At 38.2% G+C, this 25,837-nt stretch overlaps 1 long non-coding RNA gene across 2 annotated transcripts in view; it reads right to left on the reverse strand.

Annotated features, from left to right (window-relative positions):
• The window catches only part of LOC139356262 (uncharacterized), a 58,641-nt gene that overhangs the window by 15,660 nt on the left and 17,144 nt on the right, over nucleotides 1-25,837 (reverse strand). The window contains exons 4-5 of one of the 2 annotated variants that reach the window (XR_011607829.1): nucleotides 16,468-16,612; nucleotides 4,056-4,448 (exon numbers count right to left, since the gene is read on the reverse strand). This is a non-coding gene — a long non-coding RNA (uncharacterized lncRNA). Of the gene's footprint in view, nucleotides 1-4,055; nucleotides 4,449-16,467; nucleotides 16,613-25,837 lie in introns of those variants that run through there. The other variant, XR_011607828.1, reaches the window with a different exon arrangement.

Consider the following 25,837-nt stretch of genomic DNA (forward strand, 5'->3'; position numbering starts at 1 on the left):
GGCAAAAACTTCCCAAATTTGATGAAAGCCAGTATTCATCTATATTTCCAAGAAGTTCAAAGAACTCCAAATAGGATAAATGCACAGATCCACACCCAGACATCTCATAGCACAATTGACTATCATAAAATAATGCTGCTGTGGAAACTTGCATACAAATTTTTGTGTGGATTCTATTTCATTTCTCTTAGGTATACCTAGTAGTGGAGTTACTAGGTATATGGTAAATTTATGTTTATCCTCTTGAGAAATTATCAGATTGTTTTCTAAAGTGATTGTACCACTTTACATTCCAATCAGCAGTGTGTGAAGGTTCCAATTTTTCCTTATCTCATGAGCTCTTGTATTAATAATTATCCATTTTTTAAACTATAGCCATTCTAGTGGTATGAAACAGAGTCTCATTGTGGCTTTCATTTGCATTTCCCTGATGGCTAATGATGTTGAGCATCTTGTCATGCACTTACTGGCATTTGTGTGTGTTTTTTGAAAAAATGTGTATTGAGATCCTTTGACCTCCTTTTAATTTGTTTATGTGTCTTTTTTTAAATCATTGAGTTGTAAGAGTTCTTCATATATTCTAGATAAAAGTCTCTGATTAGACATACAATTTGCAAATATTTTATTTCACTCTCTGGTTGGTCTTTTTCACTTTCTTGATGGTATCCTTTGAAGCATAAAAGTATTTAAATTTACAAAAAAGACAGCAAATTCAAATTCATATGCAAATTCAAAGAATCTAGAATAGCCAAAATTATCTTTAAAAAGAAAAACAAAGTTGGAAAACTCACATTTCCCAATTTCAAAACTTATTACAGTAATTAAGATACTTTGGTACTAGCACAAGGATCAGGCTATAGATCAGTGAAATAGAATTGAGAGTCCAAAAATAAAACTTCACACCAATTGATTTTAGACAACGGTGCAAAGACAGTTCAAGGGGGAAAGAACGATCTTCAAAAACCGGTGCTCCAACAACCACATATCCACATGCAAAAGAATAAATGTGGACTCCTCCCACACACCATACACACACACAAAAAATGCAAAATCGACCATAAAACTACATGTGAGAACTAAAGCTATAAAATCTTATAAGAAAATATAGGGGAAAGTATTCATGACCTTCATTTAGGCAAAGCCTTCTTAGATATAACATTAAAAGCACAAGCAACAAAAGAAGAATAAATTGAATTTTATCACAAGTTAAAACTTTCATGCTTCAAAGGATACCAAACTCTGTGCTTCAAAAGATACCATCAAGAAAGTGAAAAAGACAGCTGGAAATGGTGACTCACACCTGTAATCTCAGCACTTGGGAAGCCGAGGCAGGCAGATCACTTGAGGTCAGGAGTTTGAGACCAGCCTGGCCAACATGGTGAAACCCCATCTTTACTAAAAATACAAAAATTAGCTGGGTGTGATCTGGGATTACACGTCTGTAATCCCAGTTACTTGGGAGGCTGAGGCAGGAGAATTCCTTGAACCCAGGAGGTGGAGGTTGCAGTGAACCAAGATCGTACCACTGCACTCTAGCCTGGGCAACAGAGTAAGACAGGAAGGAAGGGAAGGGAAGGGGCAGGGAGGGGAGGGGAGAGGAAGGAAGGAGAGAGAGGAAGGAAGGAAGGAAGGAAGGAAGGAAGGAAGGAAGGAAGGAAGGAAGGAAGGAAGGAAGGAAGGAAGGAAGGAAAGGAGGGAAGAAGGAAGGAAGGGAGGAAAAAGAAAGAAAAGAAAGAAAGAAAAGAAAGAAAGAAAGAAAGAAAGAAAGAAAGAAAGAAAGAAAGAAAGAAAGAAAGAAAGAAAGAAAGAAAGAAAGAAAGAAAGAAAGGAAGGAAGGAAGGAAGGAAGGAAGGAGAAGGGAAGGGAAGAAAGGAAGGAAAGGAAGGGAGAAAGAGAGAAAGAGAGAGAAAGAAAAGAGAGAGAGAGACAGAGAGAGAGGAAGGGAAGGAAGGAAGGAAGGAAGGAAGGAAGGACTGAAGGAAGGAAGACAAACCAGAGAGTGAAAGAAAATATTTGCAAATTGTATGTCTAATCAGAGACTTTTATCTAGTATATATGAAGAACTCTTACACTTCAATGATTAAAAAAAGACATATAAACCAAATAGAAGGTAGTGAAAGGATCTCAATACACATTTTTCCAAAAAAGGCATGCAAATGCCAGTAAGCGCATGACAAGATGCCCAACATCATTAGCCATCAGGGAAACACAAATCAAAGCCACAATGATACTCTGTTTCATACCACTAGAATGGCTCTAATTTAAAAGATCGATAATTACAAGGGTTGGCATGATGAGGAGAAATTGGAACCTTCATATCCTGCTGATTGGAATGTAAAGTAGTGCCACCAGTTTAGAAAACAGTCAGATAGTTTCTCAAAAGGATAAAGTTACCATATACCTAGTAATTCCACTCCTAGGTATACACCCAAGAGAGATGAAATACACATTCCCACAAAAATGTGTACACAAATGTTCATAGCAGCATTATTTATAACAGCCCAAAAGTGAGGGAGTGGGGGGAAAAATGTCCATCAACTGATGAATGGATAAATAAAATGTGGTATATGTTTACAATGGAATATTATTCAGTCAAGTAAAGGAATGTAGTGCTGATACATGCCATAACATGGATGAGTTTTTAAAACATTATGCTAAGTGAAAGAAGCCAGACACAGAAGGCCACATATTGTGTGATTCTATTTACATGAAATGTCCACATTAGGCAAATCCATAGAGACAGAAAGCAGATTAGTGGTTGCCAGGGGCTTGGGGGCAATAGGGAGTATGGGGTTTCTCTGTGGGATGACAGAAATGGTCTGGATTTAAATAGTTGTAATGATTGCACAAATTTGTGAATATACTAATAACCACAGAATTATACACTTTTAAATGGTTAACATGGTGAATTTTGTTATGTGAATTTTATCTCCATTAAAAAAAATGTGGACAATATTTACCTCAAAATTAGGTGACAGGGTGAGTGCACACATTGCCAAAACTCACCCAACATAACACTTAAGATTTGTGCATTTTGTTGTTTGTAGATTATACCTCAATTGGAAAAAAAAAAGTTGGGTGTTAAGCTAGCCCCACAACATCAACATACACTTGGGGACAAAACTTTAGTAGCCACAAGACCTGCACTAGCGTTGGTGCAGAGAAGAGCAAAGAAAAACAATGGGACACATAATAAACCTGAAAACAGAAGACTCCCAAAATATCCACTAGGCATTGGTTGGAAAGTATATGGGTCAATTTTAATTTAGCACCTGAAAGACAGTGCTTTAGGCATTCCAATGGCTAGTGAGTGCAAGAGGTCCCCAGTAAGATATGAAGGACCAGAGGCAGTCAACTCTTCATGAATTCTCAAAATTGACCTGCCTGGCCTCCCTCTAAGGACAGGGTCCTACCTAGGAGGACAATAGAGGTGAAGAAAAGAGAAGATCCACCTGCAAATAGAAGAGATGAACAGAGCCACAAAATCTTAGCAAGGACATTACTCTCTCTATATATGTGTGGTTTTTTTTTTGTTTTTTTTTTTTTTTTGAGACAGAGTCTCGCTCTGTCACCCAAGCTGGAGTGCAGTGGCTGGATCTCAGTTCACTGCAAGCTCTGCCTCCCGGGTTTATGCCATTCTCCTGCCTCAGTCTCCCGAGTAGCTGGGACTATAGGTGCCCGCCACCTCGCCCAGCTAGTTTTTTGTATTTTTTAGTAGAGACAGGGTTTCACCGTGTTAGCCAGGATGGTCTCGATCTCCTGACCTCGTGATCTGCCCGTCTTGGCCTCCCAAAGTGCTGGGATTACAGGCGTGAGCCACCGTGCCCGGCATCACTATATTTTTTAACACTTCACAAAACAACAGAAGAGGGAGCTCTAGCAAGTTAGCAAAGCCACTCTCCATCATACCTCCTTCCAAAAGTTTAGGAAATTAATTTTGCATGAAATTGAATAACAGAAAAGCATGCACATCAAAGTCTATATAAAGTTATTATAAGAAAAAAGATCAGGAACAAAATAACATTCCTACAGATCATGAAAATAAGCCACTAAAATAGGTCCCAAAATTGATCAATATGTAATCTTCCATTTCAAAATGAGCTAAGTGGCATTTTTAAATGATGTAACACATGCAATAACATAAGTAAGAACTACAGCAACTCAGAAATGCAGTGACAGCTCATCACTCAAAACCACATACTGGTGACAGGTGTTTGGACAACTGTTTGGCTGAGTCTGCTGCAAAGCCGTGTGGTCCGTAAGGCCGCTGGGAGTTTTTCTTTGTTCTCCTGTTATTTGTTCCCAATGGCAGACCCAGGTTGTTGGACAGAGGGACCTGAGCTGAGCAGCAGGTATTATCTCACTCATCTTTATAGACAGCAGCGGCGGGGTCCAAGGTGAGGGTGGGTTGCAGGGCTGACTGTAGTTCCAAAGCAGGCTGGGATCTTCTGAAAAATGACAGCGTCTTAAGTTTACAGAGCTGCCTCTAGCAAAAGGTTTGTGTGAGTCAGTGTATGCTGGGCTTTTTGTTGTTTTTTAGATAAGAAACAGAAGAAAATCATCCCAGATTCTGTCATTCCCTGGAAAGAGAAGGGAAATTCCAACTTTCTCAGAGGCTCTTTGGGGTCACTAGCCAACCACCCACAGGTAGGAGTTAACACCTGCCATCACTGGTGGTTTCAAAGACCTGGCTTGGAGAACATGCAGTGAGAAGTGCAGCGGGATGTGCCCATGCAGAGTCCCCTTGGTGTCACCATGGGCACGTCACAGCCCGTCAGGCTCTGGATTCTGCACCGTGTCTAGCATAGAGAAGTAACTTCTTGTTGTCATTCATTACTACCTTAAAGAACTGGAGGAATCATCTCCTAGGAAATGGTTCCATGTTTGTGCCCAGCAAACAGTGCCCAGGTGCCATCTGGGAAGGGGAAGCTTTGTTGAAAGATGTCTTACTGCTTATTCTGGAGTTTTCAGCAACTCGCCTTCTTGCCTCCACCCCCCAGACCTTACTTTTTACCAGCTTGTCTTTTTTTCTTCTTCTTTATCCCAAAGATTTTAACCTCCAGTCCCATCTTGAAGGGCGGCCCACTTGATGGAATTCTCTAGCATTCATCTGCCCCTGTTCACTCATCTGCTTTTCATTCTTTTCTCCCTGCAAGCACCTGATCACTATCCTATGATGACTTCTCTCTACTCCCACCCTGCCTCCATGGTCAAGCTATTCCTGGATCAGTGTGGGTCTGCTAAAGCCATACACATTCATCTCTGCCTATATACTTTAGACATACAGTCAGACCCCCACTCACACTTAATTTGGGTGCACATTATCTGTCAATAGAAAAAAAAAAAAAAAGAGTTTTCTCATTTTGAAATTTAACAGAACAGTCCTGGATACTACTATAAAGTCAAGATGTACCCTTTGAGTGAACCTGCTGTCAGAACGACAGTACTTCCTGTTTAAGAAAAAACAAAAACAAAAAGATTTTTTAAAATGAAGTGACACAATTCAGCGAAGAATTCAAATTTTAAAATACATTATTCAAGAATAAATATTATAAGGAACACAAAAGCAAGTAATCACAATGTATAATGCCTTGAGAGAAAATTAGAAAAGCCTTTGAAATAAAAAGAAGTTTGCCCCATCTAGCACATAAGGACTTTAGGAGTCATCACTCTGTCCTAACAAGTTAAAACTTAATAAAACAACAATCAGCAACTCTTCTCAGATTTGTTAGAAAATTAAATTCGCAAAGCAAATCAGTAGTCATAGACAGGAGGATACAGAGAATCAGCTTACAGGAGCAGAAACTCATCAAAAGAAATCTGTGCAGGAACAAATACCAGGCTAGAAAAACCTGAACTGTAGTTGATGAATTCCTGGAGGCTCTGTGTGGACAAGTCTGGGAGTTAAAGCTCCGGGAGGATCGACTTGCAAGGGGGATGCCTACACTTTACCTCCAGGAGTTCCTCCAAGTTCCCACAGTGAACATCAGAGAAAAATCTCCTTGGGCTTCCAGCAGGGAGAGGGAAAAGTAACGGTAAGAGGGAGAGGAAAAGTAAAGTAATGGTGGAATTTTGAAATACTCCAGAACATTCTGTTCTTCTTAACAAGGCCTGCCCTCAAGAGAAACTATTTTACCAAAGCCTAACCCTACTAGGATTTTATTAGAGCCTAACAAGCCTGAGGGAAAGCAAATACCCAAATCCAGGCCCCTGTAGCCATCTTGTCCCACCTAAAGGGGTAAAAAAAAAAACCTGAGACTTGGCTGAGCATGGTGGTTCACGCTTGTAATTCCAGCACTTTGGGAGGCCGAGGCGGGCGGATCACAAGGTCAGGAGATTGAGACCATCCTGGCTAACATGGTGAAACCCCATCTCTACTAAAAATACAAAAGCAAAATTAGCCAGGCGTGGTGGCAGGCACCTGTAGTCTGCCACCTCGGGAGGCTGAGGTGGGAGAATGGCGTGAACCCAGGAGGCAGAGCTTGCAGTGAGCCGAGATCACACCACTGCACTCCAGCCTGGGCAACAGAGCAAGACTCCATCTCAAAAAAAACCCTGAGACTTAATCACAGGACTATACAACACTTCCCCTCCCCAACACCTTACCACCACACCACTGAAGGCCTATTTACCTCAGTTCCTTTTACCCAACACATTATGTCTGACTTTCAACAAAAAATAACAAGGCATACTAAAAGAATACCTACACAGTTCGAAGAAACTAAACACCAGAATCAAACCCAGGAGTGTCAAGAATGTTGGAATTATCAGACCATTAATTAAAATATCTATGATTAATATGTTAAAGGAGCTAATGGCAAAAGTAGACAACATGCAAGAAGAGATGCGTAATGTAAGCAGAGATATAGAACTTCTAAGAAACAGGAAAAAAGAAATGCTAGCAATCAAAAACAGAAATGAAGAGTGCCTTTGATGGGTTCATTAGTAGACTGGAAAAGAAATTCTCTGCACCTGAGAATATATCAATAGAAGCTTTCACAACTGAAAAGCAAAGAGATAAAAGACTGGGAGAAAAATGGAACAGAGTTTACAAGAAATGTGGGACAACTACAAAAGGTATAACATGCAGAACAGGAATTCCAGAAGGAGAAGAAAATGAGAAAGGAACAGAAAAAAATATTTAAAACAATAATTATTGAGAATTTCCCTCAAATTAATTTCAGACACCAAACCACAAATCCAGGAAGTTCAGAAAACACCAAGCAGAAAAAATGCCTCCAAAAATGACATGTAGGTATATTATATTCAAACTGCAGGAAGAAGTTGGGAGGGTTGCAGGGGGAACACTTTAGCTATAAAGAAGCAAATATAAGAATTGTATTCAACTTTGCAAAACCATGCAGCCAAAAAGAGAGTAGAATAGTAGAGTGAAATATTTAAAGAGTTGAGGAAATGAAAGCCAACAGCCTAGAATTCTGTATTCTACAAAAATTATCTTTAAAAAGTGAAGGAGAAATACTTTCTTAGATGAACAAAATTGAATGAATTTGTTAGCAGTAGAACTGCCTTGTGAGAAATGTTAAAAAAAAGTTCTTCAAAGAAAATAAAAATGATGTAGGTGAGAAACTCAGATGTTTCTCACAGAAAGGAAGAGCATTAGAGAATAGATAAGTGTGAAGGTAAAATTAAAAACTTTTTTATTAATTTATTTAACATGTAACAGTTTGTTCAATATAGTAATAGTAACAATGTGTTTGATGATTATAGCTTATGTATAAGTGAAATGGATAACAGCAATAATACAGGAGGAGAAAATAAGAATACTCAGTTATTACAAAATACTTGCAGTATCCATGAAATGGTATAGAGTTATTTAAAAGTGAACTTGGCTTGGTTGTAACCATTTATGACAAACTCTAGGACAACCACTGAAAAAGTTTTTTTAAAAAGTATAATTGATATGTTGAGAAAGAAAAATATGGAATCCTATAAAATGCTCTATTAAAACCACAAAAGGCAAGAACAGAATAGAAAACAAAAATAAGGACAAAGAACAAAGGCAACAAATAGCACACAGTAATAAATATGGTAGATATGAGCCCAACTATATCAATAATCACATTAAATTTTAATGGTCTAAATATACCAATTAAAAGACAAAAATTGAGTGGATCAAAAAACAAGACACAACTATATGTTGTCTACAAGAAACCCACTTTAAATATAAAGATACATATTGATTAAAAGTAAAGGCATATATGGGTTTGGCAATGATTTCTTTGACATGGCACCCAGAGCACATGCAACAAAGGCAAAAATAGATAAATGGTGCTACATCCAGCTTGAAAATACCACATTTCAAAGGATACAACCTAGAGAATGGGAGAAAATATCTGTAAATTATACATGGATGAGAAGTTGATACTTACAATGTATAAAGAGCCACTACTCAACAACAACAACAACAACAAAAAGAACTGATCTTAAAACAGTCAAATGATGTGAATAGGCATTTCTCCAAAACCGATATTCAAATGTCCAAGAAGCATATAAAAAAGATCATCTTTTTACATGCTATTCAAATGTTCATCTTCTTATATGCTTCTTGGACATTTGAATATCATCTTTGTAAATTATTACAGTAATGAAAACCACAGCCACAATGAGATGCCACCTCATATTCATTAGGATGGCCACTTTTAAAAAAGAAACAGGAAATAATCAGTGTTCATGAGGATGTGGAAAAACTGGAACCCTTGTGCACTGTTGGTGGGAATGTAAATGGTACAGCCACTACTGAAAACAGTGTAATGGGTCCTCAAAAAATTAGAAATAGAATTGCCATATGATCCACGTATGGGATTATCCAAATCCAAAAGAATTAAAAGCAAGATTTTGAAGAGATATTTATGCATCCATGTTCATAGCAGCATTATTTATAGCAGCCAAGAGGTGGAAGCAATTAAAATGTCCATCAATGGGTGAATGGATAAATAAATACACTGTACACTTAAAAGTGGCTAAGGTGGTAAATTTTATGTTGTGTGGATATTTTAATACATTTATTTATTTATTTATTTATTTTAAGACAGGGTCTCACTATGTCGCCCAGGCTGGTCTCAAACTTCTGAGCTCAAGCCTCCAAGTAGCTGAGATTATAGGTATGCACCACCATGCTGGGAAATGTGTATTCTTTATCAAAGTTAAAAACATTTTTTTAAAGTAAAGGAATGGAGAGAGATATACAATGCTAACATTAACAAAAGAAAGCTGAAATAATTATATTTTCAGACAGAGCAGACTTCAGAGCAAGAAAAATGATCAAAGATAAAGAGGGACATTACATCATGATAAAGGGGTCAATTCTCCAAGAATACATAACAATTCTTAATGCATAAGAGCCTAATGACACAATATCAAAGTATATAAGACAAAAACTGATAGAACTGCAAGAAGAAATAGATGAATCCACTACTACAGTTAGAGAGTTTAACACCCCTCTACCAGTAATGAACAGATCCAGCAGGCAGAAAATCATAAAGACATAGTTGAACTCAACAACACCATTGATAAAATGGATATAATTGACATCTATAGAATACTTTATTCAACAATGCCAGAATATGCGTAATTCTCAAGCTCACGTGAACATTCACTTAGACCCACATTCTGAACCATAAAATACACCTTAACAAATTTAAAGGAATAAAAATCATACAGTGTATCCTCCCAGACCACATGTAATTAAATTGAACTAGAAATCAATAACAGAAATATTTGTACGTTAAACAACACTGTTTTTTGTTTTGTTTTTTGTTTTTTCTTTGCCAGGGTCTCATTCTGTTACCCAGGCTGGAGTGTGGTGGTGCAATCACAGTTCACTGCAACCTTAACCTGCGGGGCTCAAGCAATCCTCCCACCTCACCCTCCTGAGTAGTGAGACCACAGATGTGTGCCACCACATCCAACTAATATTTTTTTTTTTTTTAGAAATGTAGTCTCCATATGTTGCCCAAGCTGGTCTTGAACTTCTGGGCTCAAGTTATCCTCCCATCTTGGCCTTCCAAAGTGCTGGGATTATAGGTGTGAGCCATTGTGCCCAACAAACAACACATTTCTAAATAACACATGGGTCAAAGAAGAAATCTCAAGAGAAATTTAAAAATATTTTGAACTAAATGAAAATACAATGTATCAAAATTTGTGTGATGCAGCAAAAGTAGTGTATAAAGAGAAATGTATAGCATTTGATGCATATATTAGAAAAAAATATCTAAAATCAATAATCTAAGCTTACATCTTAGGAAACTAAACAAAGAAGAGCAAATTAAATCCATTGTAGGCAGAAGAAAAGAAATAATAAAAATTAGAGCAAAAATAAATGAAATTGAAAACAGGAAATCAATAGAGAAAAATCAATAAAACCTGGTTCTCTGAAATGGTCAATAAAATTGATAAACCTCTAACTAAGAAAAATAGAGATAAGACATAAATTACTAATAAAGGCTGGTTCTCTGAAATGGTCAATAAAATTAATAAACCTCTAAGAAAAATAGAGATAAGACATGAATTACTAATATCAGAAATGAAGGCTGTGACATCACTACAGAGCCCAGGGACATTAAAAGATAATAAAGGAATGCTATGAAAATAATCTATGCCTACAAATGCTAACCTAGATGAAATAGACCAATAATTCCCTGAAAGACATAATCTGCCAAAACTCACACGAAAAGAAATAGACAATTTGAATAGAGCTATATCTATTAAAGAAATTGAAAGCTAAGCAGGGTGGCTCATGTCTGTAATCCCAGCACATTGGGAGGCTTAGGTGGGAGGACTGTTTGAGCCTATGAGTTTGAGACCATCTTGGGCAACATGGCAAAAGCTTATCTTTACAAAAAAAATTATTTTAATTAACTGGATATATTGGTATGCATCTGTGGTCCCAGCTACTCAGGAGGCTGAGGCAAGAAGGTCAGTTGAGCCTGAGAGGTGATGCTGCAGTGAGCAATGCTCATGCCACTGCACTCCAGGCAATAAGACAAGAAAAGGAAATGAAAGATATAAAGATTGGGAATGGCTAAATAAAAGCTTTGTGGTTAAAAAATGGCATGTTGTCTATGCAGAAAATCCAAAAGAATTGACCCAAAAAAATTATTGGAACTAATAAGTGGTTAGAGAGAGATTGCAGGATACAAGGCTAAATTTTAAAAGTCAATTGTTTTCTTACATATCATCAATGAATAAGTAGAATTTGACATTAAAAACACAATACCATTTACACTAGCGACATCCCAAAATAAATACTTAGGTATAACTCTCATAAAGTAAGTATAAGATCTATATGAGAAAAACTACAAAATTGTGATAAGAGAAATCAAAGAAAAACTAAATATACTAAGATATATTCCATGTTAATGGATAGAAAGACTCAATATTGTCAAGATGTCAGTTTTTCCAAATTTGATCTTTAGGTTCAACGAATCCTAATCAAAATTCCAGCAAGTTATTTTGTGGATTTTGACAAACTGATTCTAAAGTTTACATGGAGAAGCAAAAGACCCAGAATAGCCAACACAATGTTGAAAGCAAAGAACAGAGTTGAAGAACTGACACTACCAAAGTTCAAGACTTATTATAAATCCACAGTAATCAGGACAGTGTGATATTGGCAAAAGAATAGATACATAGATCAGGCTGGGTGTGGTGGCTCACACCTGTAATCCCAACACTTTGGGAGGCCAAGACAGGTGGATCATCTGAGGTCGGGAGTTCAAGACCAGCCTGACCAACATGGTGAAACCCCGTCTCTACTAAAAATAGAAAATTAGCTGAGTGTGGTGGTGCATGCCTGTAATCCCAGCTACATGGGAGGCTGAAGCAGGAGAATTGCTTGAACCCAGGAGGTGGAGGTTTCAGTGACCTGAGATCGTGCCATTGCACTCCAGCCTGGGCAACAAGAGTGAAACTCAGTCTCAAAAAAAAAAAAAAAAAAGAAGAAGAATAGATACATAGATCAATGGAAAGGAATGGAATATAGAGCCCAGAAATTGACCCACACAAATATAGTCAACTGATCTTTGACAAAGAAACAAAGGCAATACGATGGAGAAAAGATTGTCTTCTTAACAAATGGTGCTGGAACAACTGGACATCCAAGTGCAAAAAGCAAAAAAAAAAAAGGAATCTAGACACAGACTTCACATTCTTCAAAAAAGTTAACTCAAAATGGGTCACACACCTAAATGTAAAATGCAAAACTATAAAATGCTTACAAGATAAATTGGAAAAATCTAGATGACCTTGAGTTTCATCATAATTTTTAGATACAATACCAAAGCCCCAATCTGTGAAGGAAATAACTAATAATCTGTACTTTATTAAAATTAAAATCTTCTGCTTTGCAAGACACTGTTGAGAGAATGAGAAGACAAGCCACAGACTGGGGAGAAAACATTTGCAAAAGACATGTCTGATAAAGAATTGTTATCCAAAATTTACAAAAAACTTTTAAAACATGACAATAATTTATAATAACATCAAAAAGAATAAAATACTTAGGAATTAACTTAAACAAGAAAGTGAAAGTCTTGTACAATAAAAACTATAAAACATTGCTGAAAAAATATATACATATGTGTGTGTGTGTGTGTGTGTGTATATATATATATATATATATATATATATATATATATTTTTTTTTTTTTTTTTTGAGACAGAGTCTCACTCTTTCACCCAGGCTGGAGTGCAGTGGCGCTATCTCGGCTCACTGCAAGCTCTGTCTCCCGGGTTCACGCCATTCTCCTGCCTCAGCCTCCCGTGTAACTGGGCCTACAGGTGCCTGCCACCACACCCGGCTAATTTTTTGTATCTGTAGTAGAGATGGGGTTTCACCATGTTAGCCACGAAGGTCTCAATCTCCTGACCTCATGATCCACCTGCCTCAACCTCCCAAAGTGCTGGGATTACAGGTGTGAGCTACCGTGCCCGGCCTGAGAAATATTTTTAAAACATAAATAAGTGGAAATGTATTCTATATTCTTGGGTTGGAAGACTCAATATTGTCAAGATGTCAATGCTGCTCAAAGTGATCTATAGATTCAATGTAATCAAAATTCCAGGCTGGATGCAGTGGCTCATGCCTGTAATCCCAGCACTTTGGGAGGCCAAGATGAGCAGATCACTTGAGGTCTGGAGTTCAAGACCAGCCTGGCCAACAAGGCAAAACCCTGTCTCTACCAAAAATACAAAAATTAGCCGGCCATGGTGGCACAAGCCTGTAATCCCAGCTACTCAGAAGACTGAGGCAGAAGAATCACTTGAACCCAGGAAGCAGAGGTTGCAGTGAGCTGAGATTGTGCCACTGCACTTCAGCCTGGGTGACAGAACAAGACTCCATCTTAAATAAATAAATAAATAAATAAATAAATAAATAAGTGATTTGGTTTTTGTGGAAATAGAAAAACTCACCCTAAAATGTGTATAGAATATTAAGGGCCCCCAAATAGCCAAAACAAGAAGAACAAAGTTAGAAAACTCACACTTTCTGCTTTCAAAACTTACTAACAAGCTACAGTAATCAAAATAATGTGGTATTAACATAAAAACAGATATATATATACACACACACACACACACATATATATATATATAGAGAGAGAGAGAGAGACAGAAAGAGAGAGAGAAAATAGAATAGAGAACCCAGAAATAAACCCTCATGTATATGGTCAAATGATTTTTGACAAGAATGTCAAGACCTTTCAATTGGGAAGACAACAATCTTTTAAACAAATAGTTCTGAGAAAACTGGGTATCCACTTGCAAAAGAATGAAGTTTAACATTTACTTAACAGCATATAAAAAATTAACTCAAGATGAATCTAAGATCTCAACATAACACATAAAACTATAAAACTCTTAGGGAAAAAACACAGGGCAAAACCTCATGACATCAGGTTTGGCAGTGATTTCTTGGATATGACACCAAAGGCATTAGCAACAAAAGGAAAACATAGACAAATTAGATTTTATAAAAATATTTTAATGTTATGCATCTAAACACACTATCAAAAAAGTAAGAAGGCAACCCACAAAGTGGGAGATAATATTTGCAAACCATATATCTGATAAAGGATTAACATCCAGAATATCTAGAGAACTCCTAAAACTTAACAACAAAAAACAAATACCCCAATTCACAAATGGACAAATGAGTTGAATAGACATTTCTCCAAAGAAAGTATAGAATGGCTAATAACCACATGGAAAGATGTTCAACATCATGAATCATTATGAAAAGGCAAATCCAAACTACAACAATATACTACCTCATACCCATTAGGAGGGCTACTATTTAGAAAACCTGAAAATAATAAGTGTTAGTGAAACTGGAACCCTTGTGGACTATTGATGGAAATGGAAATGTAAATGTGTATGGTACAGCCACTGTAGAAAATGGTATGGCAGTTCCTCAAAAAATTAAAAATAGAATTACCATATGATCTAGCAATTCCACTCCTGGGTATATACCTAAAAGAACTAAAGTCACAAAAAGACTAATATCCTATGATTCCACTTATATGAGATATCTAGAGTGGCCAAATTCATAGAGACAGAAAGTAGAACAGTGGTTGCCAGAAACCGAGGAGTGCAGGGAATAGGGAGTTATTGTTTAATAGATACAGAGTTTTAGTTTTGCAAGATGGAAAAACTCTAGAATAGACGGTGCTAGTGGTTGCACAACAATATGAATATATTTAATACCACTGAACTATGCACTTAAAATTTTTCAGATGGCAAATTTTATCTTCTGTGTATTTTAACACAATTTTAAAATTGAGAAAAACTCAACAATAAGAAAATGAACAACTGGGCAAGGCATGATGGTTCATGCCTGTAATTCCAGCTCTTTGGGAAGCTGAGGTGAAAGGCTTGCTTGAGCCCAGGAGTTCAAAACCAGCCTAGGCAACAGAGCAAGACCTCATCTCGGAAAGGAAAGGAAAGGAGAGGAGAGGGGAGGGGAGGGGAGGGGAGGGGAGGGGAGGGGAGGGGAGGAAAGGACTGGGGAGGGGAGGGGAGGGAAGGAAAGGACTGGGGAGGGGAGGGGAGGGCAAGGGAGGGGATTGGAGGGCAAGGGAGGGGGAGAGAAGGAAGCAAGGGGAGAGAGAGAGAGAGAGAGAGAGAGAGAGAAACTCAATTAAAAATTAGCAAAAGACCTGAAGATGCCTCTCACCAAAGAAGATACACAGATGGCAAATAAGCATATGAAAAGATGCTCCATATCATATGTCACTAGGGAATTGCAAATTTAAATAACAATGAGATACCACTACACATCTATTGGAATGGCAAAAAAAAAAAAAAAACACAACACAACACAACACCAAATGCTGGAGAGGACATGGAGCAACAGGAATATTCATTGCTGTTTGGAACACAAAATGGTACAGCTGTTTTGGAAGACAGTGTGGCAGTTTCTTACAAAACTAAACATACTCTTACCATACAATCCAGCAATCACACTCCTTGGTTACTTACTCAAATGAGTTTAAAACATATGTCTACACAAAAACCGACACACCAATGTTTATAGCAGCTTTGTGCATAATTGTCAAAACTGGGAAGCAACCAAGATGTCTTTCAGTAGATGAATGGATAAATAAACTGTGGCACATCCTTACAAAGGAATATTATTCAGCAATACAAATAAATGAACTATCAAGCCATGAAAAGACATGAAAGAATCTTAAATGTATCTTATTAACTGAATGAAGCCAATCTGAAATGGCTACATAGTGTATGATTCCAACTATATGACATTCTGGAAAAGACAGCACTATGAAGACAGTAAAATGATCAGTGGTCACCAGGAGTTAGAGGGGAGGAAGGAAGGGAAGGATGAATAGGCATAGCACAGATTTTGGGGACAGTGAAATGTTCTGCATGAGGCTATAATAGTGGACATATGTAATTATACATTTGTTAGGACCCATAAATGGACAACATCAAGAGTGAACCCTAAACTATGGACTATAGGTGATAACAAAGTGTGGGTGTAGCTTCATCAAGTCTAACCAATGTACCACTCTGGTGCTGATGCTCCTAGTGAGGGAGGATACATGGGGTAAGAAGGGGCATATGTGGGAACTCTCTCTACTTTCCTCTCCATTTTTCTGTGACCCTAACACTGCTCTAAAAAAAAATTAAGTTTGAAAATGGCAGATAAGAAGCAGGACTAACTTGCAGCACCCTCTCAGACAGAAAAAGCAGCATGTGGAGACTCACATCATGAACTTTTGCTCCAAGAACTACTGCAGGAATGTACCAGGAAAGCTGAGAGAATCCACAGACCCTTTGAAGGAAGCAGCTTGAGACTGCAGGCTCCATGAGACAGCCAATAAACTGTGAGTGCCAAAGTGTGAGAGGGTGACTGTCTGCCCCCAAACACATACCCTCACTAGGAAACCTGAAGGTCCAGATCATAAGAGAAGGATTTGACCTTACCTGGAGCTGAGACAAATGCAGAGAGCCACACAAAATATAGGGGTAGAGAACGCAGCAGCAAGAGCCCTGTGGGCACTCTCAGTCCTCAGGGAAGCCATTTCTGTCTTTATCTTGCAGGAGTCCTTGGGGAGGGCTGCCAGTGGAACTGAGGAAAGACCACAGGGAGAAGGAAACTTCCAGTTGAATTTTATAACAATTTCTACTGAACGTGAAGTTTCCTGGACAGAATCCGGGTAAGGGGTCAAATGGGGAGTGCAGATACAAGCACAGAAGCTGTGGCAGGCAGGGAGGCATAAAACCCAAAAGCCCTGCTTGTGTTCTCAGCAGGGAGGCTTGTAGCCTGGACAAGTTCTCAGCCCTGCTCGCCTGCTGCCTGGAAATAAACTTGATGTTGTTGGGGGAGCATGCTGACAGTGAGACCAGCCTTTTCAGTTGCGTAGGAGCTGGGTAACACTTGTCACTGTTGGCTTTCCCCCACTTCCCTGGTGACCTGTATGACACAGCAGAGGCAGCCATAATCCCCCTGGGACCATAACTCCATTGGCCTGAGACCCACACCCTCATCCCCCACAGCAGTCACAGCAAGCCCTACCCAACAAGAGTCTGAGCTCAGATACAATTAACCCTGCCCCCACCTGATGGTCTTTCTCTACCTGCCCTGGTAGCAGAAGCCAAAGGACATAATCTCTTGGGAACTCTATGGCCCTGCCCGTCACCTGAGAACCCCAAATGCTTATCCAGGCAACCCTAGGGCAAATTTGTATCCTTTCTATAGTACCACAGCTGATGCTGTCTTGAAAGCACCACCTCCTGGCTAGAGATCAACCAACACAAAACCAGCACACCAAACAAAAACGCAACCAAGGACCCTCACACAGTCCGCTTCACTCCCCTGCTACCTCCACTAGAGGAGGTGCCGGTATCCACAGCTGAGAGACCTGAAGACATATCACAGGACTCTTTGCAGACACTCCCCAGTACCAGCCTGGAGCCCAGCAGCACTCCAGCCTGGGCAACAAGAGTGAAACTCCATCTCAAAAAAAAAAAATCAACAAAGAAACAATGGACTTAAATTATACCCTAAAACAAATGTACTTCACAGTTATTTACAGAACATTCTACCCAACTACTGCAGAAGATACATACTAGTCACCAGCACACAAAACATTCTCTAAGATAGACCATGTGATGGGCCACAAAACAAGTCTCAATAAATTTAAGAAAATCAAAATTATATCAAGTACTCTCTCAGACCACAGAGGAATAAAATTGGAAATCAACTCCAAAAGGAACCCTCAAAACCACGCAAACACATGAAAATTAAATAACCTGCTCCTGAATGATCATTGGGTCAACAATGAAATCAGGATGGAAATTTAAAAATTATTTGGACTGAACAATAATAGTGACACAACCTATCAAAACCTCTGAAATACAGCAAAAGCAGTGCTAAAAGGAAAGTTCATAGCATTGCATGCCTACATCAAAAAGTCTGAAAGAGCACAAATAGACAATCTAAGGTCACACCTCAAAGAACTAGAGAAACAAGAATAAACCAAACCCAAACCCAGCAGAATAAAATAAATAGCAAAGATCAGAGCAGAACCAAATGAAATTGAAACAAAATAAACAATACAAAAGATAAATAAAACAAAAAGTTGGTTCTTTGAAAAGGTATATAAAATTGATAGACCATAGCAAGATTAGCCAAGAAAAGAAAAAAGAATAATCAAGTAAACTCAGTTAGAAATTAAACAAGAGGCCAGGCATGGTGGCTTACACCTGTAATCCCAGCTCTTTGGGAGGCCAAGGTGGGCGGATCACGAGGTCAGGAGATCGAGACCATCCTGGCTCACATGATGAAACCCCATCTCTACTAAAAATACAAAAATTAGCCAGGTGTGGTGGCAGGCACCTGTAGTCTCAGCTACTTGGGAGGCTGAGGCAGGAGAATGGCGTGAACCCAGGAGGCGGAGCTTCCAGTGAGCCAAGATTGTGCCACTGCACTCCAGCCTGGGTAACAGAGCGAGACTCTGTCTCAAAAAAAAAAAAAAAAAAAAAAAAAGAGAAATGAAACAGGAGATATTACAACCCACACCACAGAAATACAAAAGATCATTCAAGGTTACTATGAAAACCTTTACACACACAAACTAGAAAATCTAGAGGAGATTAATAAATTCCTGGAGATATATAATCATCCTAGATTAAACCAGGAAAGAATAGAAACTCTGAACAGACCAATAACAAGCAGCAAGATTGAAGTGGTAATTTCAAAAATTGCCAACAAAAAAGTCCAGGATCAGATAGATTTACAGATGAATTCTATCAGATATTCAAGGAAGAATTGGTACTAATCTTATTGACACTATTCCAAAAGACAAAGAAAGAGGGCATCCTCCCTAAATCATTCTATGAAGCCAGTATCACCCTAATATGAAAACCAGGAAAGGACATAACAACAACAAAAAACTACAGACCAATATCCCTGATGAACACAGATGCAAAAATCCTCAACAAAATACTAGCTAACTAAATACAACAGCATATCAAAAAGATTATCCACCATGATCAAGTGGGTTTAATACCAGGGATGCAGGGATGGTTTTACATATGCAAGCCGATAAATGTAATACACCATATAAACAGAATTAAAAGCAAAAGTCACATGAATCATCTCCATAGACACAGAAAAAGCTTTTGACAAAATCCAACATATCCTTTATGACTAAAATTCTCAGCAAAATTGACATAGAAGGGACATACTTGAAGGTAGTAAAACCCATCTATGACAAACCCACAGCCAACATTATACTGAATGGGGAAATCCTAGCCAGAGCAATCTGGAAATCCTAGCCAGAGCAATCAGAAAGAGAAAGAAATAAAGGGCATCCAAATCAGTAAAGAGGAAGTCAAACTGTTGCTGTTCATTGATGATATCATTACACATCTAGAAAACCCTAAAGACTCATTCAAAAAGCTCCTAGAAATGATAAATGAATTCAGTAGAGTGTCAAGATACAAAATTACTGTACGCAAATCAACAGCACTGCTATACACCAACAGCAATCAAGCTGAGAATCAAATCAAGCACTCAAAAAATAAAATACTTAGGAATATACCTAGTCAAGGAGGTGAAAGACATCTACAAAGAAAACTACAAAACACTACTGAAAGAAATTGTAGATGACACAAACAAATGGAAACACATCCCATGCTCGTGCATGGGTAGAATCAATATTGTGAAAATGACCATACTACCTACTGAATCTACAAATTCAATGCAATTATTATTAAAATACCACCATCATTCTTCACAGAATTAGAAGAAATGATCCTAAAATTCATATGGAACCAAAAAAGAGCCCACATAGTCAAAGCAAGACTTGGCAAAAAGAACAAATCAGGAGGCATCACAATACCCAACTTCAAACTATATTATAAGGCCATAGTCACCAAAACAGCATAGTACTGGTATAAAAATAGGCACATAGACCAACAGAACATCACAGAGAACCCAGGAATAAAGCCAAATACTTACAACCAACTGATATTTGACAAAGCAAACAAAAACATAAAATGGGTAAAGGACACCCTATTCAACAAATGGTGCTGGGATAATTGGCAAGACACATTTAGAAGAATAAAACTGGATCTCATCTCTCACCTTACACAAAATCATCATGATGGTGCAAAGACTTAAATCTAAGACATGAAACCATAAAAATTCTAGAAGATAACATTGAAAAAAACCCTTCCAGATATTGGCTTAGGCAAAGATTTCATGACCAAGAACCCAAAAGCAAACACAACAAAAAGAAAGGTAAATAACTGGAACTTAATTAAGCAAAAAACTTCACACAGCAAAAGAAATAATCAGCAGGGTAAAAAGACAACCCACAGTGTGGGGGAAAATCTTCACAATCTATACATCTGACAAAGGGCTAAATTTTTACATCTGACAAAGGACAGATGTAGATTCAGAATCTACAAGGAACTCAAACAAATCAGCAAGAAAAAAAAGAAGCTCATCAAAAAGTGGGCTAAGGATATGAACAGACAATCCTCAAAAGAAGATATACAAATGGCCAAAAAACATGAAAAAAAAATGCTCAATATCACTAACGATCAGGGAAGTGCAAATCAAAACCACAATGAAATACCACCTTACTCCTGCAATAATGGCCATAATCAAAAAATAATAGATGTTGGCATGGATGTGGTAAAAAGGGAACACAAGGGTGGGAATGTAAACTAGTACAACCACTGTGGAAAACAGTGTGGAGATTTCTTAAAGAACTAAAAGTAGATATACCATTTAATCCAGCAATCCCACCCAGAGGAAAAGAAGTCATTAGACGAAAAAGGTACTTGCACACACGTTTGTAGCAGCACAATTTGCAATTGCAAAAATATGGAACTAGCCCAAATGTCCATCAATCAATGAATGGACAAAGAAAATGTTTGTGTGTGTGTGTGTGTGTGTGTGTGTGTGTGTACACACACAACATGGAATATTACTCAGCCATGAGAAGGAATGAATTAATGGCATTTGCAGCAATCTGGATGGAAATGGAGACCATTATTCTAAGTGAAGTAACTCAGGAATGGAAAACCAAGCGTCGTATGTTCTCACTTGTAAGTGGGAGCTAAGCTATGAGGACTCAAAGGCATAAGAATGATACAAAGGACTTTGGGTTCTTGTGGGGAAGGGTGGGAGGAGGGTGAAGGGTAAACACAAATGACTACGCACTGGGTACAGCATACACTGCTCGGGTGATAAGTGCACCAAAATCTCAGATCAAAATCTCAGAAATCACCACTAAAGAACTTATTCATGTAACCAAACACCACTTGTCCCCGAAAAATCTATTGAAATTTTAAAAAAATAATAAAATTGTTAAATAAAGTCTATTTTAAAAAGAAATTTTCAAATGATTTAAATGATGAGAGAGAAACTAACAAATATTGAAGAGAGCCAAAGAAGATTCAAAATATGGGTAACAGGAGTCTCCAAAGAAGAAAACTAAAACAAGAGAACAAAACAAATGCCAAAATACTGTAATTTAAGAAAACTTTCTTCAAATTAAAAATAAAACCTCTGAAACTATATTTTAAAAGACACATCATGTTGGGTGCAAAAATATAGTTAGATAAAATGAACAAGATCTAGCTGTTGATAGTACAACAGGGTGACTATAGTCAATAATAATTTATTGTATATTTAAAAATAACTACAAGAATGGAATTGAAATGTTCCTAACACAAAGAAACAATAAATGCTAAGGTAATGGATACCCCAACTGCTCTGATGTGATTACTACACAATGTATGCCTGTATCAGAACATCGTGTGTGCCCCATGAACATATACACCTATTATGCACCCATTTTATTAAAAAAAAAATTTTTTTCTTTGAGATGGAGTTTCACTCTTGTTGCCCAGGCTGGAGTGCAATGGCACAATCTCGACTCACCGCAATCTCCACCTCCCAGGTTCAAGCAATTCTCCTGCTTCAGCCTCCCGAGTAGCTAGGATTACAGGCATGCACCACCATGCCCGGCTAATTTTGTATTTTTAGTAGAGACAGGGTTTCTCCATGTTGGTCAGGCTGGTCTCGAACTCCCAACCTCAGGTGATCTTCCTGCCTCAGCCTCCCAAAGTGCTGGGATTACAGGCATGAGCCACCGTGCCTGGCCTTAAAAATTAAAAAAAAAAAAAAAAAAAAAAATTAACACACCATGCAGGCCAGGCACGGTGGCTGACACCTGCAATCCCAGCACTTTGGGAGGCTGAGGTGGGAGGATCACTTGAGTCCAGGAGTTGAAGACCAGCCTGGGCAACATGGTGAAACCCCATCTCTACAAAAAAATACAAAAATTAGCCACACATAGTGGTGCTTGCCTGTGGTTCCAGCTACTCAGGAGGCTGAGGCAGGAGGATTGCTTGAGCCTGGATGCAGAGGTTGCAGAGAGCCAAGACACTGCCACCGTACTTCAGCCTGGGCAACACAGCAAGACCCTGTCTCAAAGACAAAAACAAAAATGCCCAAAAAACAAAACAAAACAAAAAAACCACCATGTACCTGAGAATATTGACCCAGAATGACCAATATCACAAAATATTCAAATACAACTACTAGACTTTAAAGAAAAAAAGAAAAATCCTTTGACATCTAATCAAACAGTGAATGAGTTATAAGAAAAAGAAAATTAGATTATCCTGAAGCATTTCTATACCAGTGTTTCTCCAGAAGCAAATGGAGCACATATTTAAGATACTCAAAGAAAGAAAATGCAAGCCAAGGATTTTATATGCAGCAAAACTGACATTCAAGTGCAAAGGGCATAAACTGTTATCAACATATGCAAACAAAAAGTAGGCAATATTGGTCCCATGAACTCTTTTTGAGAAACATACTACAGAATGAGCTTCAGCCATGCAAAATGACTAAAGAAACATTTAACATAATGACTGGTGATGAGTAATAAACATGCAGTTACAGTATTAGTTATATAAACATGCAGTTACAGTATTAGTTATATAACTAATACTAAATGAGAGCTAAAAGGGGAAGATTATAGTATGCAACGGCTGATGTTCAAACAATGTAGATAATTATTCTTAAAGAGGGGTAGAATGAGGATACAATATGCAACAATTTTTTGTTTGTTTGTTTGTTTTGTTTTTTGTTTTTTGTTTTGAGACAGAGTCTCACTCTGTTGCCCAGGTAAAGTGCAATGGAGTGGTCTCAGCTCACTGCAACCTCCTCTTCCCAGGTACAAACGATTCTCCTGCCTCAGCCTCCCGAGTAGCTGGGACTACAGGTGTGCGCCATCATGCCCAGCTAATTTTTTTGTATTTTTAGTAGATACAGGGTTTCACTATGTTGGACAAGCTCGTCTCTAACTCCTGACCTTGTGATCTGCCCACCTTGGCCTCCCAAAGTGCTGGGATTACCGGCATGAGCCACCGTGCCCAGCTGCAAAGACGTGTTTTAACTGCTCTCAGTAATAACATTGGTGGAAGTGGTATTACTATTATTCTGAGGTTATTTTGTGTAAACATGGGATTAAGTAAATGATTATGGCATATTCTAACTCTTTCATATCTTGTGTCGTTGAGAAACAAGATTCTTGGTATAAAAGAAAGGAGGTAAAAATGTGATATAGAAGAGGTTGAATTTTATAACTCTGTGGTTATGAATTAGATGTATCAATCTGAACTCAGAAGATACAGTCATGCACTACATAACAATGTTTTGGTCAACAACAGACCACATGTATGACGATTGTCCCAGGAGATTATAATGGAGTTTTCATATCATATTTCTACTGTAACTTTTCCTATGTTTGGATACACAGAAACTTAACACTCTGGTACAACTGCCTACAGTACTCAGTATCATGCTGTATAGTTTGTAGCTCAGGAGGATTAGGACATATCACACAACCTAGACATGTGTCCATTTCACATAGCCTGGGTATGTGATATGTCCAAACCTAGGCTGTACCATCGAGGTTTGTGTAAGTACACTCTGTGATGTTCACACAGTGACGAAATAGCCTAACAACTTACTTCTCAGAATGTATCCCCATTGTTTAAGTGATGAGTAACTGTATTTTATATCTTTTTTGGTTTGGATTTTGTTTCTTTATTTGTTTGTTTGTTTGTTTGTTTTTTGAGATGGAGTCTTGCTTTGTAGCCCAGGCTGGAGTACAGTGGCGTGATCTCGGCTCACTGCAAGCTCCACCTCCCAGGTCCCAGCGATTCTCCCACCTCAGCCTCCTGAGTAGCTGGGATTACAAGTGTGCACCACCATGTCTGGCTAAGTTTTCATATTTTTAGTAGAGACGGGGTTTCACTGTGTTGCCCAGGCTGATCTTGAACTCCTGAGCTCAGGCAATCCACCCACCTTGGCCTCCCAAATGTATTTTATCTTTTAAAAGAAAAAAATGTACACATATATATAATATCTTAGCTCTGTTCACTAAAGGAGCCTGAAGATGATGACCAGCCTAATAGCATTGATTATCCCTAGCACCCAGATTGGTTGAAATACTATTTTCCACTAAATAAAACTAAAACTTCTTGGGGAAAATGTTGATTCCTGATTTGGGGCAGAAAATGTGTGGGAGATGGGCCTGGAGCATTGTCTTATACTGGAAAAGAGGGAGTTACCAAGCTACTAAGGTGTAAAAAGGACTCAATGCCAATTTGAAGAGGCTTCCATCAGCCAGAGATGGGAAAATTTGAGCTTCTAAAGGATAATAATTGCAATTGATTAAAACCCATCAATCAGTGAGTTAATAATGATATTTAAAATGATTTTTAAAAAACTAATGGGTAACCTTGAAAGAATGATATGAAACCAATTCATTATCTTAAATGAAGCATTTATTCTGCCTTCCTGTATAAAACATACCATGGGTAATCAAATACTAATGAGGATATGTGTCTCTTTATAAATGTACTCTAATAAATGAAAAAATTAAAGAATTCAAATACCACCATTTTTCCATCCCCGATGAATTAATAAGTGTAGGCATGTAGAATTAATGGCTGCTAGTATTACAAAAAGAGAGACAATCAGAAATTATGTGCCTCCTAATGAAAGAGTACAGCAGCCCTATAGTCCTGCCAAAGGTATTGAACCCAAGTCTGATCAAACCTCTGGATTCAGCTACTGATTTGCAAGAAATACAAAAGACTACAACAATGTGTTGAACTGCACCACAAATGTGCATCAGCAAATTCCAGACAGTGGAAAACTATAGATCAAATGGTACAGGTCTTCAATAGATAAAATGAAAGAAAAAGAAAGGGATGGAGAATGATTCTGTGTATTAAGAGATTTAAAAGATATATAATAACTTTTAGGAGGCAAGACTAAACTATAGCATCTAGAAATGTACACTGAGGTGATAAAACTACAAAGTAACATAAGGAAGTGATCACTGTAAAAAGTCAGGATAAGGACTTCTGCTTCTGATTAGGACTCAATACAGGAACCAGATTACCTTCCTGCCCAAAAGAACTAAAATACTAGACCAAATACGTGGAAGGAAACAAATCCTGTTTTCAGACATTGGATATCTGGCTTCAAATAATAGTGATCCCTGAGAGAGGGGTAAAATTGCCCCAGCTTACTCCCTGGAGAGAATATTCAGGCCAGAATACAGAGATGGGGGACCCTCCAGTCTCCCTGAGTTGAGAAGGCAATGCTGGGAGTTCATGGAAGTCATGTGGCTAGGGTCCACCGAGCAAAGTACTGGTGAGGAGAGAGGTGCCCAGAGAGAGCTCCAGACATGTGCATGCAGCACCCCTTGAGTATTCATCAGCACATGTGTGTAAGGCAACTACCCAAAGC

This window comes from Macaca nemestrina, chromosome 9, assembly GCF_043159975.1.
Source record: "Macaca nemestrina isolate mMacNem1 chromosome 9, mMacNem.hap1, whole genome shotgun sequence".
Classification (NCBI taxonomy): Eukaryota; Metazoa; Chordata; class Mammalia; order Primates; family Cercopithecidae; genus Macaca; species Macaca nemestrina.